The sequence below is a fragment of the Hibiscus syriacus genome, unplaced genomic scaffold, assembly GCF_006381635.1.
Source record: "Hibiscus syriacus cultivar Baekdansim isolate YM2019G1 unplaced genomic scaffold, ASM638163v2 tig00113123_pilon, whole genome shotgun sequence".
NCBI lineage: Eukaryota > Viridiplantae > Streptophyta > Magnoliopsida > Malvales > Malvaceae > Hibiscus > Hibiscus syriacus.
Window position 1 is genome coordinate 1,831,299 of NW_024063443.1, and position 19,155 is coordinate 1,850,453.

General features: G+C 35.1%; 2 long non-coding RNA genes across 2 annotated transcripts; both read right to left on the minus strand.

Moving 5' to 3' along the window:
• Positions 1–16,039: 16,039 nt before the first annotated feature.
• Positions 16,040–16,904, minus strand: LOC120185466. Its single transcript, XR_005522122.1, has 5 exons — positions 16,715–16,904; positions 16,561–16,619; positions 16,356–16,391; positions 16,182–16,253; positions 16,040–16,076 (listed from the first exon to the last, which is right to left on the minus strand). It is a non-coding gene; the product is annotated as an uncharacterized LOC120185466 (long non-coding RNA).
• A 32-nt stretch (positions 16,905–16,936) lies between these two features.
• On the minus strand, positions 16,937–17,210 carry LOC120185467. The gene is made up of 2 exons (XR_005522123.1): positions 17,103–17,210; positions 16,937–16,987 (listed from the first exon to the last, which is right to left on the minus strand). It is a non-coding gene; the product is annotated as an uncharacterized LOC120185467 (long non-coding RNA).
• Between the last annotated feature and the right edge of the window lie 1,945 nt (positions 17,211–19,155).

A 19,155-nucleotide genomic window follows, 5' to 3' on the forward strand; every position in this document is an offset into this window, starting at 1 on the left:
TGAGGACGTCGGGTCAATCTGGAGATAATTTGGTGTTGAAGATGACGTTGCTCATCCATGTTGAAGAGTTCTGGTCGCTTTCAGGTAAATTGTTTGTTGAATATGACTTTGTTCCTTCTCGTTGAGGAAATCGGGTCAATATGGGTCAGTTGGGTCCTGATGGGCTGCTGGAGCTGAAGCAAAAACCTGATGGGTTTTCCACGTGGGTTGTGTATTGGGCCACTATTTGGGCTTCTTGTAATAGGCTTCATTTCCGAGCGTGATGAAGAGTTCGGGTCGTCTAAGAGTGACACAACTCCTACATGATAAGGAGGTCTGGTCAGGGATGACACGGCTCATACGTGATGAAGAGTTATGGCCATCTTTAGGAAGGGTGATAACTCGGTTCCTACACGATGAGGACGGCTGGTTATCTATGGTTGACACGGCTCCTACGTGATGAAGAGATCTGGTCGGTGGATGTCACGGCTCATACGTGATGAAGAGTTATGGCCATCTTTAGGAAGGGTGATAACTCGGTTCCTACATGATGAGGACGACTGGTTATCTATGGTTGACATGGCTCCTACGTGATGAAGAGATCTGGTGGTGGATGACACGACTTATACGTGATGAAGAGTTCTGGCCATCTTTAGGAAGGGTGATAACTCGGTTCCTACGTGATGAGGACGGCTGGTTATCTATGGTTGACACGACTCCTACGTGATGAAGAGATCTGGTCGGTGGATGACACGGCTCATAGGTGATGAAGAGTTCTGGCCATCTTTAGGGATACTGATTTCAAAAGAAACCAACTCAAAGATGATGTTTCAAAAGAAACAGACTCAAGGATGATGTTTTTTAAAAGCAACTGTCTCGAAAGAGACAAAATTCGTTTCAAGGGAAACGACTCAAAGATGACATTTAAAGGAAACTGTTTCAAGCGAAATAAAATTTGTTTTTAAGGGAGACGTTCTCAAAGATTTTTGTTTTGTTTCAAGGGAAACAGACTCAAAGATGGTAAATTTTGTTTCCAAAGAAACAAACTCAAAGATTTTTCTTAAAAGAAACTATCTCAAAAGAGACAAAATTTTGTTTCCCAAAGAAATATATTCAATGATTTTTCAAAAGAAATTGTCTCAATATAGACAAAACTTTGTTTTTCAGAAAATTGTATCTAAGTGAAACAAAATTTTGTTTCCAAAGAAACAAATTCAAAGATTTTTCTTCAAAAGAAACTGTCTCAAGGGATAAAACCTTATTTCCAGAGAAACAAACTCAAAGATGATATTGTTTTAAGAGAAAATGTCTCAATAGTCAAAATTCGTTTCAAGGGAAACGACTCAAAGATGGTTTTATTTCAAGAGAAACAAACTCAAAGATTTTGATTTTCTAGAGAAACTGCCTCAAGGGAAATAATATTTGTTTTAATAGAAACAATCTCAAAGGTGGGTGTTTCAAGAGAAATTAACTCAAAGATAGGTGTTTGAAAAGAAAGGACTCAAAGATTTTTTCACGAAAAACTATCTCAAGCGAGACAAAATTTTCTTTCGAAAGAAAAATACTCAAAGATGAGTTTGTTTCCAGTGAAACAAATTCATAATTTGGAGAATTGTCTCAACTGAGACAACATTTGTTTTAAGAGAAATTGTTTTAAACGAGACAAAATTTGTTTTTAAAAAACTGTCTCAAGTGAGACAAAGTTTGTTTGAGACAAAGTTTGTTTTTTGAGAAAACGATCTCAAGTGAGATCAACTTTGTTTAATGTGAAATAAATTCGAAATTTGTATTCTCAAAGGAAAAATGTCTCAAACGAGACATAATTGTTTTGAAAGAAATAACAATCTCAAGTTAGATAATTTTGTTTCAAGTACAACAAATTTAAATTTTTATTTCATAGAAAAATGTCTCAATCGAGACGAAGTTTGTTTGTTTTTTTTAGAAAGCGATCTCGAATGAGATCAACTTTGTTTAATGTGAAACAAATTCGAATTTTGTATCTCAAAGGAAAAATGTCTCAAGTGAGACAAAATTTGTTTTTCAAAAGTTGTCTATAGCGAGACGACATTTTGTTTCGAGAGAAACAACATCAAAGGATACTGATAATTTGCTTATTCCTGCTAGTGGATGAAATGCTTCAGAAGATCTGATTGTTGACTTCAGGAAGTCAAATCATTGTTTCATCAAGTTAGAGACATCTAGTCATTTCCGAGCTTTGATTTCCTGAGAGATCAAAATGATGCATTTTTGACTGACTATCTTGGATGTTATGATGGTTGTTAAGATGAAATTCATTTGATTTGTCCTCAAGTGAGGCGAAAAATGTTTTTAATACACATGATGATAAATGTTTGATGCAACTTTTATATATAATGTATGTATGTGTATATATGTTTGTATGTATGTATGTATGTATGTATGTATGTATTGATGTATGCTTTTCTCGATATTGAAGGAGAATGGTTGCGAGAGCAGTCTTCATTATATCTTTGATTCAGTTTGTCTGTATTTCCACTAGGGTGTACTCTTTCAAACCTCGACCTGAGACAATTTGTTTCCTTTCCCCAGTAAATTTTGACTCGCAAATTTAGCTTCTCTTGCCCCAGCTTTGATCTTGAGCTTCAGAGAGATATTCGTTGAATTCCAAGATATGCATCCAAAGAGATTATCTTGTTTGAAAATGTTTTCCTTTTTCTTTTTATTTTCAAAAGTATGAAAATATCTATCAAAAGAGTTTTAAAAATGTTTAATCAAAGATTTTGAAAATATTGCCTCTTTCAAGGTTTCACAATTGAAAAATCATAAAACAAGAGTTCATTGTATATCAAAGAATTAATTACACTGTTAATTCTTCAATAAATTATAGCTATTTGACAAATGTCAAGATCAATGCTATCTTTGAGGAATGGTTTAAGCAAGGAAGGATAAAAAAGTTTCAAGCGGTTATTTTTGGTCAAAGGTTTGGTATTCTCATTTATTTGTTGTTCACTGATCTGATGGAGTAGCTTTTGTACTCATTTATTGGAAGTGTTTTCCGACTCCCAGTTCTCATGATCTCATTCTGTAACATCCTCCATGCCGGGTTAGTGATTAATTTGTAAAGTTTCAGCATTTGGTGATTTAAGTAGAATGATGGAAGAGTTCAATGACCTATTTGAGTTATTTGGTGTAGGATTGAATTATAAAGAAGGAAGATTAGAAGGACAAAATGGTTTTTTTATAGCAATATAATTTTGGGGTTAGTATTATATTAAGCATGTGGAAGAGTAGGAAATTAAAACAAGCTTCCAGAGTCATATTCTTCTTTCTTCTTCTTCATACGTGAGACCCAAGCTAAGGTAAGATTTTCTTGTTAGTGAATTTCTTGATGAATTTATGGTTGATTCATGACTATTAGGCAATAGTTAAGCTTAAAGGAGGTTTAAATTGTTTTAAAACCTCAAGATGAGAAGTATATGAAGAATTAAAGAAATGAAGTATAAAAGTGAAATCTTAGATTAGAGTTCATAATAAGAATTGGAAGTGAGATTTGACTTGTCATCAAGTTAATTAAGGGATATGAAGTGTTAGACTTGGAATTAGAACACCTTGAAAATTTAGTGTGATTCTTGAATACCATGTAAATGATGGAATTTTGGGTTTAAAAAAGTGATTATGGAATAGAAATGAGTTTAAATATGTATATGGAAGTTAGAAATATTAAAGGAAGTAAAATATGAAGGTTTAAGCTGAAATGAAGTGATTTTCGAGCTCAAAATAGGAGTTCTGGGCTAGGGGAATCGATACCCATTCAAGGGGAATCGATACCCCCTCAAACGAATATGAATTTCCAGAACGCTAGAGGGGAATCGATACCCCCAGGGGGGAACCGATTCCCCCATAAAAAAAAAGAAAAGAAAGAAGAGAGACTAAACTATCAATTTCTTATTATGATAGGCTATTAGAGGTTAATTTCAAGACTTAGGCATATGATAATCATCTTGAAAATTTTGCTTATGTAGATATTGAGCCTAATCGAGTTCCGGAACCATCGACAAGTAGGATCAATCGAGGGAAAAACAATGAAATCTAGGTGAGTGCATATACATAGCATGAATATGTATTTTATTCAGTTCTAGACTTGTGATAAGTCTAGATTCAATGTTTTGATACATGATCGTAGTTTATATGATGATATATGACATGAATCCATACCATATGCATTATGGGACATGAATATGAAAGAAAAGTTATATGAGTTATATGATAAAGGTATGGAAATAATATGTCTACGTGATATGAATTAGATAAATTGTAAAAGCCCATGTTATGTAAATGAGAACTATAGGTATAGTTGGCATGCCAAGGGTAGAGGGTCTATGTGGTCCTTCGGGACATATATGTATTCTTTGGAACATGTGTGAACTCTGGTGAGACACATACTTGATCCTTGGCATATGTATATGATTCTTAAGAAATGATATGTGGTCCTTCGGGACATATATGTATTCTTTGGAACATGTGTGAACTCTGGTGAGACACATACTTGATCCTTGGCATATGTATATGATTCTTAAGGAATGATATGTGGTCTTTCGGGACATATATGTATTCTTTGGTACATGTGTGAAGTCTGGTGAGACACATACTTGATCCTTGGCATATGTATATGATCCTTAAGGAATGATATGTGGTCCTTATGGACATTATTATATGGCATTACGGTGCAATTCTACGCGGCACTCTGGTGCAATTCTACGTGGCACTTAGGTGCAATTATATGAGCTGTGGTGACAACATAGTGCACAACCTCACAATACTCACATACCTTAGGTTCTCTGTATGGTACCATGGGCTAATGAACTTACTAAGGCGAATTTATGAATGTGAATTTGATAAGTATATGTGTAAGAAACATGGTTTTGGTTATTGCATTGTTTACATACATCTTATTATTGCAACCCATCTCATTTTGGCAATTACTTTATGTTTATTGATATTATTATTATATTATTGCCTCACTAAGTCGATGACTTAACGTGTGAGTGTTTCACACGTAGGATCCGATAAAGTAGACGATCGAGGTTAAGCAGCTGGACAACATTACTCCTGCAACTATCAGATCAGAAGCAACATAATCAGTAGGTCATTTTGTTATGAAAATGGATGTTGGCATGTAATTAAAAAGTTAAGTTGTGTATGCTCTGAATATTTTGGTAACTTATAGTACCATATGTATATTATTGTATTTTTCGTAATATAAGTTCAAGTATTTTACTATTATTTGTAATGAGTTATGTTTTAAAAGTCAATGTAATATCTCTGACTCGTATCCGGGTTGGGATACGGGTTGGGGGTGTTACATTTAATGGTATCAGAGCTATGGTTTAGCCGATTCTAGGCATAAACCAGAGTCTATAGAGTCTTTAAATGGAATACATGCCAACAAATAGTGAGAACTTCTGATCTGGTATAGTATGAGTATGCTGTTTTGCTAATAGAACAATGTGTTTATTCTTATTAGATGTCCGGACATAATAGCTCCCGAAGTGAAGCGGGAGAAGATAGGCATTCTGAAAGCAGTAATTCACCTGCCCTGGCCAGGCAAGGTGAAGAACATGCATATCAAGGAGTGCCTGTGCAAGATCAAGATATGTTCTTCAGAACATTAGACGTTATTCTAACGCGTCTTCAACCTCCTGCTCCACCAACTCAAAGGATGGATGTAGCAAAAGAGTTGAGAGGTTTAGGAGCTCCCGAATTTAAGGGAGAAACCGAAGAAGGTCCGGTTGTGGCAGATCTTTGGTTAAATGATTTAAAAATCATGTTGGATGGTCTCCACTGTTCTGAAGTGGAGAAGTTAGATGGAGCTGTCTCGTTGTTGAGGGGTCAGGCGAGAATATGGTGGACGAACGTCACCATGAGGATGCCCAGTGACCAATTGACTTGGTCTTTATTCTTAGATGAATTTAAAAACAAGTACATTGGAGATCAATTTATTCGACAGATGAAGCAGGAGTTTTTGAATTTCAAACAGATGAACCGCTCTGTATATGAGTATGAATGTGAGTTCAACAAGTTGAGTAGGTTTGCATCCGAGCTTGTGCCTACTGAAAAAGAGGCTTGTGAATGGTTTGTGTGGAGGGTTTACGCCCTAGATTGAAAGAGATGCGGATAGTATTGAATTTGTCCTCGTTCCAAGAGGTGATCAATCGTGCCAAGGCTCTTGAAAGAGCTCAGAATGAGAGATTCGGGGATTTTAGAGTTCAGACATCAAAGAGAACGGGTGCTTCTTCTAGCTCTGCACCATCAAAAAGGGGAAGAGACTCGGGATTTCGATCACAAGCTAGAACAGAATCAGTTGCATCGTCTGCTAGGGGAGCAAGTCAGGCAAGACCTAGACAGACGCAGTCAGTGGGATATGGTGCTGGGAGATCTACTCCGAGTCAAGCGAGACATTGTCAGCACTGTGGGAAAAACCATTCTGGGGCTTGTCGGATGGCTGCTGGGACTTGTTTTCGATGCGGAGATGCCGGACATTTTATCCGGGATTGTCCATTGATTGTTGGTGAGCCTGCACCCTCTGAAAGAGTTGGTTCTTCCTCACAAAGAGGATGAGGAAGAGGCAGAGGAAGGAACCCGTCTGAATTCTCTGCTCAACCTGAAGTTCGATCAACCGCACGAGTGTACAATTTAAAGACAAGTGAAGACCATGATGACCCTGATATTATAGCAGGTACTTTTCAGTTGTAAGATAAATTAGTATTGGTACTGATTGATCTGGGTTCTAATTATTCTTATATTACAAGTAAGTTAGTAAAGGAATTGAGGATTCCCTTAGAAGGTACGAGTAATGAGATTATAGTAACAACTCCGTTAGGCCATAGTGCTCGGGTGAATAAAGTCTGTAAGGGGTGTCCCATAAAGGTTCAAGGAATTGAATTCCCTGCTAATCTGATGGAATTACCCTTTGACGAGTTTGAAGTGATTCTGGGAATGGATTGGTTGTTCCGTTACTATGAAGATGTTAATTACAGATTGAAAAAGGTAACCCTGAAAAGTCCAGGAGGAACAGAGATAAGTGTGAGCAGTGAAAAGTTTAATCCCTTAGCAAATGTAATGTCAGCTAAGAAGCTATTGCTACAGGGATGTCAATGATTTCTTGCAAATGTGATAGATTTAAGAGCTATAGAGAAAGGGCTAGAGGAGATTCCAATAGTTCAAGAATTCCCTGAAGTTTTCCCGGCGGAGTTGCCAGGATTACCTCCAGATAGAGAGGTAGAATTTCAAATTGAGATAATGCCAGGAACCGCTCCAATTGCAATGGCACCTTATCGGATGGCTCCGAAATTGCAAGAGTTAAAGAATCAATTGCAAGAATTGTTAGGAAAAGGATTTATTCAACCAAGTGTGTCACCTTGGGGAGCTCCGGTGTTATTTGTTAAGAAGAAGGATGGATCAATGCGTCTCTGTATTGATTATCGACAGCTTAATAAGGTGACCATCAAGAACAAGTATCCCCTTCCGCGCATTGATGACTTGTTTGATCAACTAAAAGGAGCTTCGGTATTTTCGAAGATCGATCTACATTCGGGTTATCATCAATTGAAGATTCAGGAGAAAGATATTCCGAAGACGGCTTTCAGAACGAGATATGGTCATTATGAATTCATCGTAATGTCATTCGGAGTAACGAATGCACCAGCTGCTTTCATGGATCTTATGAACAGGATTTTTCAGCCCTATTTGGACCAGTTTGTTGTTGTCTTTATTGATGACATACTGGTTTACTCGAAGTCCATTGAAGAGTACAGCGCACATCTGAGGCTAGTTTTGCAAATTCTCAGGGATAAAAATCTCTATGCGAAATTATCCAAATGTGAATTTTGGCTAAACGAAGTAATTTTCTTGGGGCATGTGATCTCGGCAGTTGGGATTAGAGTATACCCTCAGAAGGTTAAAGCTATTATGGACTGGGAAGTTCCAAAGAATGTATCTGAAGTTCGGAGTTTTCTTGGACTTGCCGGGTATTATCGAAGATTCGTTAAGAATTTTTCGATGATAGTATTGCCTTTAACAAAGATGATGAGAAAGAATGTACCGTTTGTTTGGAATTCTGAATGTCAAGAAAGTTTCGAAGCTTTAAAGAGAATTCTGACGGAAACTCCGATATTGGTTCAACTGGAATCTGGCAAGAATTTTGTAGTATACAGTGACGCATCCCATAACGGGTTGGGGGTGTTACACATTCGGGTTGTGCGATGCCTTAAGGGACTTGTGCGATTGCCTCATATGCAATAGTTGCACAATCTTCGTATTCAAGCCGCCTTTTCAGGTTTTCAACTCGAATCCTCCTTTGGTTTCAAGATGTTATTCAGAATTTACGTCTTGAACCTCCTTTGTTATTTTTCTCTATCATGGCATTAAAGATTTTAGAAAACCTTTTTTTAAATAAAAGATTAATCCTAATGGGCTTGATGAAATCTGAAGATAGTCTCTTCTGTTTAGAAATCCATGTATGATTAGAATGGACTTTTAAGGAAAGTAATGTAGGCCATGGTTCATGGTTATGAAAGAAATGGATAAATAGGCACAAATAAGCATTTAAGGGTAATTGAACCAAAGATCAATTTATTATGATGCCTTAGATTGTCTTGCTCAATTTGAATATGCTCGTATATGTCTTTCTCTTGATGTTCTGTGATCTTCGAGTGAAGTGATTCTGGAATGATTGTGCTTGATCAATCTCATGGTTTAAAACTCGATGCGTCATTTGAGTCGAGAGACTCTTTGTCTATGCTCCTTGTTTTCTTTTTGCTCTTTGTTTTTTCTTTTGCTTTGATTTTTTCTTTGTTTCTTTTCTCTTTGCTTTTTTCTTTGCACTTTTTTTCTTTGTTTTTTCTTTGTTATTCTTTGTTCTTTTTCTCTTTTTCTTTGTTTTTTTTTGCTTCTTTTATGTTTGTTTTTCTTGTCTCTTCACTTTGATTTGATCTTTGCTCTTTGCATCTGGTTCAACTTTCGGTATCTATTCTGAATCGATGTCTTCACTCATACGAGCAGATTTACTCCACCTTGCCCCCCAATGTGGAGGGTGATCCTTGGTTAGGGTTGAATCAGAAGAAAATATCATTCAGGCTCAAAAGAGGACATAAGGGATATATTTTCTCCTATTGAGAAATGATAAAGAAAGAAAGTCGTTCATCATCTCATACACAGAAGTCCTTGCAGAAGAGGTATCCCCAGGGGGATAAATATTCAGGAATAATTTTTATTCACATGAAAAAAATGTAATTAATGCATGATAAAATTATTTTGAATTAATTCTCTTATTTTGCTTCTTGCTCTCAGCATGTCTCAATTGCTCAGGCTCGTCTTCATAAGATCGCTTCGAGATACCCCACATTGTTTCTTGTTGTAGGAAATTTCATGTTCAAGCGAACATCTTGTACTCAATGTCTTATTGTTTTATTGGTAGAAAAATGTCGACTTTGCGTCTAAAGAGACAATGGTATGACTTTGTTGGCTCAAAGGAATGTATGGGTATAAATTTTTGTGTATCAAAAGGATAGATGCAATGTTTCAAGGTTGAAAAGAATGTTTTAAGGTCTCAAAGAGAGGGAATGTCAAAAATTGGTTCTTTGGTAGTGACCATGAATTATTTTGGGGAAAAATAAGAGATTCTTATTTTTGGGGTTTTAGACAGGATGAGAAAGGTTTAATCTTGTCATATGTCAAAAATCTATAATTCTTGAAGAATTAAGAGAATACTTAATTCATTCGATATTCAAATAACTAAAGATTAAAAATTTTCAATTATTCCACCTTAGAAGGTAGCATAAATTCAATAATTAAGATTTAAAAATATATTTAAGCACATATTAAAAACAGAACAAAAATTGAGTTCAAACAAAAATAAACTCTCTAGATACAAATGGTAGGTGCAATGACTTCTCTTGCTTAGCATTAGGATGCCCCTGAATGAATAAGATTCTGGAGTTTGATCTTTAATTCCTTGCAGTTCTCAACGGAATGTCCGGAGCATCTCAGGCGGTAATTACGTGTTGGATCAACATCGTAGCCCCCAGGATATGGGACTCTTGTCTCAGATCACCATGGAAGGCTCAATCCTATAACCAGCTGAACAAGCTTTCATCGTGCTGATTTATTCGAATCTTGCTTATATTCTCAATGGCGTCACATGATCATGATCAATTCCATCGAATTCTCCATGAACTAATTCCATGCATGTGAAAATGCTTAAAAATTGAAATACATATGCAAAATGCAAAAATGCACATGCAAACGCAAAAATGTTGATCCCAACGATGAATATCTTAGAATAATTTTCACCAGAAATAAAAGCTTTCACATTACAAGACAGTCCACTTTACGGACAAGGGTTCGTTTATATGCTGAGTTTGAAATGGATCACTGCTTCGTCTCGGATCTTCATTCTTGAAAATGATGCCTCTCAAGCATTCTATAACCTAACTCGGTTAATGCTCCTGAGGTGGTGAAGTCAGTACGTCACTCTTCGATGATTAGAGTTTGAATGATCGTAAAAGAGAATCTACTACAGGATTCTTCCTCAAATCAATGGATCGTCATTTCAGTATCGAATATTACACGATCTTCGAGATCACTGCTTCGTCTTGGATCTTTGTATTTAGAACTAATGCCCCTCAATGCTCTATAAACCAACTCTGTTAATGCCTCGGCGGTGTTGAAGCCAGTATGTCAATCATTGATGACTAGTGATGACATGATTGTAGATAAAACTCCACTGTTGGATTACTCCTCGAATTAGTGGATCATCATTTTAGTCTAGAATGCGGCACGATCATCGAGCAAGTCTCATTCTTATATTTTGAGCTTCTTTGAACCCTCGATGCATGCCTACATACACGACTGCTTGACTGAAAATTTTCACCTCTTCTTGTGAAAAATTTTCTCTTAGATACCCCCTTGCGGATCAACACTTTTGCCTTATGATGATGCAAGGCAATGCAAAGAATTATGACAAAATGACACAAACAAAAGAGAAGAAATAAGTTGGTGTACAAAAACAAAAGAGAAAAACAAGTTAGTACATGTAAAATAATTGATACAGATAAAAAATGTTATTCAAATATGAATATAACACCTACCCCATCATGATATCTACCCGAACATGCTTTCGATATATAACAATCCTACACGAATATGCTTTTTACCCACAATGATCTATTTTCAAGAAATTGGTCCTAACCGCATGGTATCTAGTTCGCATGTTTTTATTCGAAAAGAAAACATATTCTACAAACTTAAAGCAAAAGATAATGGTTTAGAAACGCTCCTCCTTTGTGTACACCTATTTGGGTACCTACTAACGGACAGAGGTTCGGTATGACTATATCTAGAGTGACCGTTATACAGTTCACTATATACATGGTTTCGGCTCTAACAGGAAAATGGTGCTCGAATTGTCCTTGATGTTGGTGCCCCTTGGGCTGCCAGACCCTCGATCCTCACCCATTACAGGTTTCGAGCGGAACGAGTTCAATTTGAGGGGATTCACTGTCTTATACTCATACGAGGAATAAATCCCTACGAAGGTATAAGGTATGTATCCCATGGGTTATTTGCTAAAACTCATACGAAGAATAAATTCTTACGAGAGTAAAGCATTCACCCAACTAATTTGGATCGAAGCTCGTGTCTAGAACTTATGTATGCTAATGCGAGTGATGTGTGTGAGGAGGAACGTACCTACCATTGACTCAAAAGGAAAACAAAACAAGGAAAAAACTTGATAAAACCTTGACGAATCTGAAAACATAGATTAAATTGTTAGTATGACAGATAAAAATAAAGCAATTAAAAACTTCAATAAATGAATCAGAAGTTAACTAAAGACTCGAACTTATAATTTCAACCACAACGACAATGTGTAAACGACCTACAACTTGACCCTCTAAAAACGTCTCCAGCAGAGTCGCCAAGCTGTCATAACCATTTTTCGTAAAACAAATAAATATTATTTTAAAAAACGATTATGACTTTAATTTGGATAAATTAAGTGATTTTGGATTAATTAGAATTAAATTGAAAGGAGTCGCCATCGACCTTTGGGTTAGGTAGATCGAATACCTAAAAACGCATTTCAAAACAATTTTAAGAAAAATCTTTTTGAAAACAAAAATAGTCTGCGTTTACCAAAAATTCGATTTGTTAGGTTCGGGAGTCTATTACGTGTGGGGAAGGATTAGCACCCCCACAACGCCAAAAAATCAATACTATGTCGCTTACATATCGTCGTAATGGTGGAAACTATAAATCGAATATAAAATTAAATTATGATCTATTTATTAAAATTAATTTAATTAGCTTCACATTAATTAGAGAAAATTGCTTACCTTGAAAAGAAATCTTGAAATTAGCAATCCTCTATCAGGAAAGTTATTTCGACTATTTATGATCCGTAAAAAATTTTGCCTCTTCGATAAACGCAAATCGAATAAAAAAGAAAATCGATATTTGCCTAAAATAAATTGCTATTTAATAACACACATCGCATTGTTCAACTTAAAATAAAAAGAATTAATTAGCAAAATAAAATTGATTTATTTCAAGTTCACATTTTGTTAAAATGTCGTATCGGATCGCATCACTTCGACAAGTGAAGCTTTCCACGCTCATTTTACAAAATCGATGTTTTTGAAAATATTGGAGTAAAACAACAAAAAAAATGAATGAAACAAATATTTTGTATAATCGTTTGAAACTAATTCCCAAGTACAAAGAACATATTCATACATAAATGATACGAATAAATATATAATATACATACATGGCAAAAATGTAAGACAATAAAATCTAACTCAACAAAAATTAAATTATAGAAATAAAATAAACATATAATAAAACACAATAATTAAACGAATAAAATTAAAGTACTAAAAAATAAAGAGACAAAAATAAATGATTAGATCGTTAAAACAAATAAAATGTAAATACTTAAATTAAATAAAGAAAATAAAAACATAAATTTAAAAGTGTACAAAGGTAAATTGCATAAATAAAATGTAATAAAAATAAAATATTAATATCGAATTTTATTATGTATCTCATACCGTAAATTATGCAAGTTGGGGTAAATTTTCGTAAGGTCGTACATAGTTCGAACATGAAATAAAACAAACAAATAAATAAAAGGTTAACAATTAGTAATTAGCGGTTAGAAAAATTAACGGTTAACAGAGTCCGAACTATAATAATACGGATCATACCCCGGATCGGGTCACCACAAGGCCGAATCAAATAATAGAAACAACAAATAAATAAATAAATAACTGTTAGAATGTAATAAAATAAAAGTTAGTAGTTAACAGAGTCTGAACCATAATAATGTAGATCATACCCCGGATCGGGTCACCACAAGGCCGAATCTAATAATAGAAACAATAAATAAATAAACAAATGTTAGAGCGCAATAAAAATAAAAGTCAGTAGCTAGCAGAGTCCGAACCATAATAACGTGGATCATACTCCGAATCTAATCTCCACAAGGTCGAATCGAATAATAGAAACAATAAATAAATAAATAAATAAATAAATAAATAATGGTTAGAATGCAATAAAATAGCAGTTAACAGTTAGCAGTGACCAAATTAAAAGTTAGTAAAAGATGCATGCATATTCGAAAATAATAAATAAATTAGTGACCAAAGCAAAAAGGTTAAAAATGGAGGACTGGCAAGTGGTTTTCCACTTTTAAATGACCAAAACGTAAATGGCTCTAAAAAACAGGAGACCTATGCGTGATTTACCCAAAAAAACATAAAACAAACTTCCCATTTTTCTTCTCTGCACGCACAACTGGCCACAAGGGTGGGTCTCTTCTCTCCGGCCAAACGCCGGCCACCATAAAGCGGTGGTCCTCACATACCCCAACCAACACCGAAACAAACAGAGAAACACGATCCAACTCAAAAAGAACCAAAACCCCTCGGACGAAACCCGAATGCCCTATGTAAGCCATTGTTCATCCTCTCCGACCACCATCCATGGTGGTCGGGACTCTAAACTAACCTGGACAATAACAACTCCCCACCGGTGATGTAGAACTACGACCAATGCCTACACCTTCACCACCTTCACGTAATGAGACTAAGAAAAAAAAGAAATGAAAGCAAAAAAAACTGAAGCAGAGAACCAAAGAGCTTTTATTTACTGTTTTTAAACTTACAAATCTGGGGGTTTACAAAAACGGGGCCCTGATTTCTGATTTCTTTTTGGCTTTTAAAGCCCCCCAACAATAAAAAAGGTAATAGTACAAGCTTGGTCATTGGTTTTGTTCCCTATTCATTTTTAGGATAAAATTAGGGTATTACAGGTGTTTATGTCCCCACTCTTTCTTATGTAGTGAAAGGTATATCCTCGTAGTTTTAGACTTAAAGTTTTAGGATAAACCTAAAAGTGTGATATGAATCTTTCACAGGAATTATTGCTGGTTCTCAGCCTGTTCTCAATTTAAAGGTGTATCTCTAGAAACTATTTTGGTTAAAGTTTAAACAAATGCTTGCCTTCTTGCTACAATCTTAAGTTGTAAAATGCAGGGATAGTTGGTCGGAAATAGAGTCACAGACAATGAATTTGATGGCAATGCTCTTGTTCCATTTGCCCATGGTATGGCCTGATATCAGATGATATATATGAGGTATGTCACATGCCTGGAAATGGTATATCATATTGTAATGCCACCTTTTGCTTGCATAACACTGGATTTTCCGTGCAACGAGCTCTTACAGAAGGTGCCAGTACTAAGTGTAATTACTTCTGAAATTTTGCTGCAGTAGTGGCATTTGAGCTTTCTGTTCACATTCTATCTGAATCTACACTTTCAAATATCAGTTTTCGTCTTAGTTTGTGTTTGGTAAAGGACTGTTTTTATGTTTTTAGATTTTTCTTTGATCCATGTTTGTTATTGGAAACAATTGGATTCAAACTTGACCAACTCTCGAGTGAAAACAGGCCATAAGTTTGTTTTTATTTCCTGAAAATGTGTAGCTCTGATATTCGAATCTACATTGTGCAGGAGGTTAAAACTGAGTGCAAGGGCAATTTCTATATCCCACTGAGTGATATTTGTGAAAAAAAAACTGGACAAAGTTGATGCGGTAGTTGACTAATTTTCTTATTTTACGATGATTTTAAGGGGAAATTTGGATAATTTGAATCTCAGTTCTCTTTGGTTTGCTTATGAAATTTAACAAATTGCAGAACTTACAAGATTTGAACATATACAACATTCTAGAACCATGTTATCATGGCGAGGGTGTACGTCAACGGCGACCGGATGGGCGGATCGACGATTGGCAGCCGAAAGCTCTCCTTGCGATTAAGACGCGACTACGGCTAAATCAACCGATTGGAGTGTCGGGGTTGGGTCGCCACTCGTTGTTGAGGCCGTTAGCGGCGACGGGGCACTTCCACGGTGGTCGGAGATGCTTGATCGGAGGGCGAAGAGCTTTTGGGGATACACACACAAAAAATCGGGGGGAGGGGTTCTGGTTAGCCTGGGTAATTGGTTTCCCCCCTTAAAATGTTTATTTTTTCATTTTAATTTTTTATTTGCAAAAATTATTTTTTAATATTAAAAAACATGACACATGGCATTTTTAATGGGTTAATGGCCAAACTTAACGGTTTGTCACGGTGTAACCCATTTTGAGTTACAGAATGAAACGTTAGGCACCAAACTGAAACGAAAAAAACATTAGGCACTGAACTGGAAAAACGGGTCTAGATTGGGCACCTTTTGTATATTTAAGCCATTGTTTAACGCATTTCGTGTTTAGTTCAGTTCATGTCGTTGCGCAAGTTCATATGGAGTTTGGATTTAGGCTAATTAGGTTAATTTTCAAGTTCGGCTTTTTCGAGTTCGGATTAAACATATTAAGTAAAACATCAAATGAGATTGAATTACCTCATTAACAAGGTTGTAAATTCCAGCACTAACATCAAAGATGACTGACTCTGCAGACAGCAATTCATCACAATGGAGGATTGAACTCAAAGTGTTATTGTATGGATTTTATTGGAAGATTTCTAGGGCGGTGCAAGTATCTCCTGAAAACCTGGAATTCAAGCATTTGTTTGTGAGTTTTTTTAATTCAATCAAACCTGGAAAAATCCTGAGAAAATAACAAATAGATCGAGCAAACCAGCTTGCATGCACTTACTTTTCCAAGAAGAAATAAACCCCAAAGAACAACCAGCATAGAATTGTCAAGATCCAACACATTCCAATTAGCCTGAAAAACGAATGGAAAAAATTAAAATCTTCAGCTAAATTTTATCACCTTCAATCATTCAATCATAAAAATCTCAAGCTTATGAATGCTCAAGTGTCTTACCAGTAAAGTGATGGTCGAATTCTCAAAATTCAGTCACTGCAGAAGGAGAAAACGTTCAACTATGATAAGAACAATGACAAAGGGCTATCTAAATTCGATTTGTATATTGATATCCGAAGTTGTTCAATCCAATTATCTAAATTCCATAAGCACTATGGATTTTGTTCATGATCATGAAAAGTTTCATATACATTGATAAACATACCTGACAAAGCAATAACTGCTACCAAGTTCAAGGAAATAGTCACATTGGTTACTATAAACCTGCAAGAACAAATAGATACAAGGATCCATAATCAATACCAGAGACACACACTCGGGTTCAAGTAACAAAGATACTAAGTTTGAGAAGGATTTACACAATCTCGAGACCCCTTTCGATCAATCGCCTGTTTCTCCTTGCCTGTCTCGCGATATCGTCGGCTTCGACATCTAACCTCCGAGATGTAGTAGTAAGAAAAGTAGAAGCCTGACCAGTTGCATCCGTGTCTGCCAAGCTATCCCTCATTTCTTTCATGGCTCCCGTTGTGTTATATATAGTTTCCGATGCCCTGTCTATAATAATGTCCGCCATGGTTTTCGCTTCAGAATGGAATCTAACTGTCCCTCCAAGAGCTAAACCTGAGGCAACTCTGAAAACGAGAACAGGGCTTTCTTCATAACCCGGAATTGATTTCGATTTTTGAAACTCGGTAACATGAGATTATTGAATCGAATTGATTAAAATTTAGATGTTGAAGAACTTACTGTGCAAGGATTGTGAAGATTATAGCAAGGAGAACAGGCCATAAGTAACATTGCTTGTGACAGTCCGATTTCGTTCTGGGTTTTCTGCATCTTCCGCAACGGCAAGCAATTGCCAGGAGACATATTTCGTACAATAATCCACATAAAAGCCACGAGAATGCGATTGCGAAGCCGTAGATACCTGTAAATACAACTGACTGCAAAACGGAGGGAATTTATTCAAAATTAGATCGAGATTATTTCAAACCCAAATCAAATAAAATTTTGTTTGAATTTTAATTGGTTAAATCAAACTTCAAATTCCGATCAAATTCTAATAAAAAAGAATGTGAAATAGTAAAAGATAAGAGAATTACAGCCCAATAATGCTTGTTGGTGATATCAAATCCTCCTCTATACTTGTTGAAACTGTCCAATGGATCCACCATCACTGTATCAGCTTCATTGCTTGAATTTATATCTAATCAAAATTAAAACCAAACCAACGTAATAAAACTTATGGATTTATCAGTTTCGTTAATTAAAGTTAAGAGTAAATTGTCCAATGTTCACTTTTGATCACTAAATTGAAAAGGAAATACTTTTTAATTTTACCCATTAACTTTAGATAAAATATTATTTTAACTCTAGATAAAATATTAATTTAACTCTTTAACCTTAGATAAAATACCAAATGAATTCTATCGAAATCTCTTACTACGGTCTATCATTCACCAGTGTCTTCGATCTCCATCACCGGTAATCGTTAGACCTTAAAATTTCAATAAAAAATCATATTGTTTCATTATAGGATTTTACTTTATCTAAACCAAAACAACTATAAACAAAAAAAAATATGAATTTGATTACGACATAGATTTTGATTTATAATGCCCTTATTTACAAATGAACATTAATGATAAATTTATTATGCTTTAATTTTAAAGGAAGTTAAGGATTTGAGACTAGATTTATAGAGTTTAATGTATTTTTCAAAGAAACAGACATTAGATTCGTGTTTGGAATGTTAAATTGGAGTAAACTAGAAATTTTATGGTCCAACGATCGTCGACGATGACGGTCAACAATGACTGATAATGATGGTGAATGAAGGCAAGTAACAAAAGAATTTGATCAGATTTTTGAGTTAAATTGATATTTTATCTAAAGTTCAATGACAAATTGATATTTTATCTAAAATTTAAAGGTTAAAAATAAAAAATAATTCCTTTTATTAATATGCCATATTATCAAACTAATAGTTTGATGACCTAGTGACTAAAAATATTAGAAACCGTAACATAAGGGACCAAAACATTATATAACAATAATACAAATGAGCAAAATATCACTTTAAAATTTCAATGACCAAAAGTGAACACTTACAAAATGAAAGTGGTCATTTTATATAGTTTTACCCTTAAATCTATAAGGGAAAATTTACTGTTCCTCATTGAACTTTACTTTCTCCCAGATTTTGCTCACCCAACTTCAAGTTTTTCTATTTTACTTACCGAACTTTGAAGATTGCATTATTTTACTCGCTCTAAATTTATAACGCCATTATGACGTGGAATAGTTTAAAGTGTACAATTCGATGACATGGAGTAGTTTAAAGTTGTTATACACAAGACTCGGACCCTCTTATATATTTTTGGGCACGGCCCATAGTTTTACCTTAAATAAAAGTTGGAATTGGATTAAGATAAGATATTGTTTTAAATATTTAGTTTTTATTTAAGTTTCATTTTAACTTGTATAAGAAGAATATATTTTTCCAAGATTTTATTTTCTAAGAAATATATTTATTCCACCCTTCATAATCATAATAGAGAAGTCAAATGTAATTAGAACTGACCTGGGGAAGGTCAATCAAATTGGGCAGCAAATGCTATGAAATTGAAGCCGAAAATCAGCACCCTCAACAATGTTGTTCCATTTGTAAACCCCATTCTCAACCTGTCAAACAATCAATAGATTTTTCCAATCGGATAGACCTAAGAAATTATATTGAAACTATAAAATATCAAAATTAGATAATTAATAAAAAAAGATATTTAAATTATACGAGGAT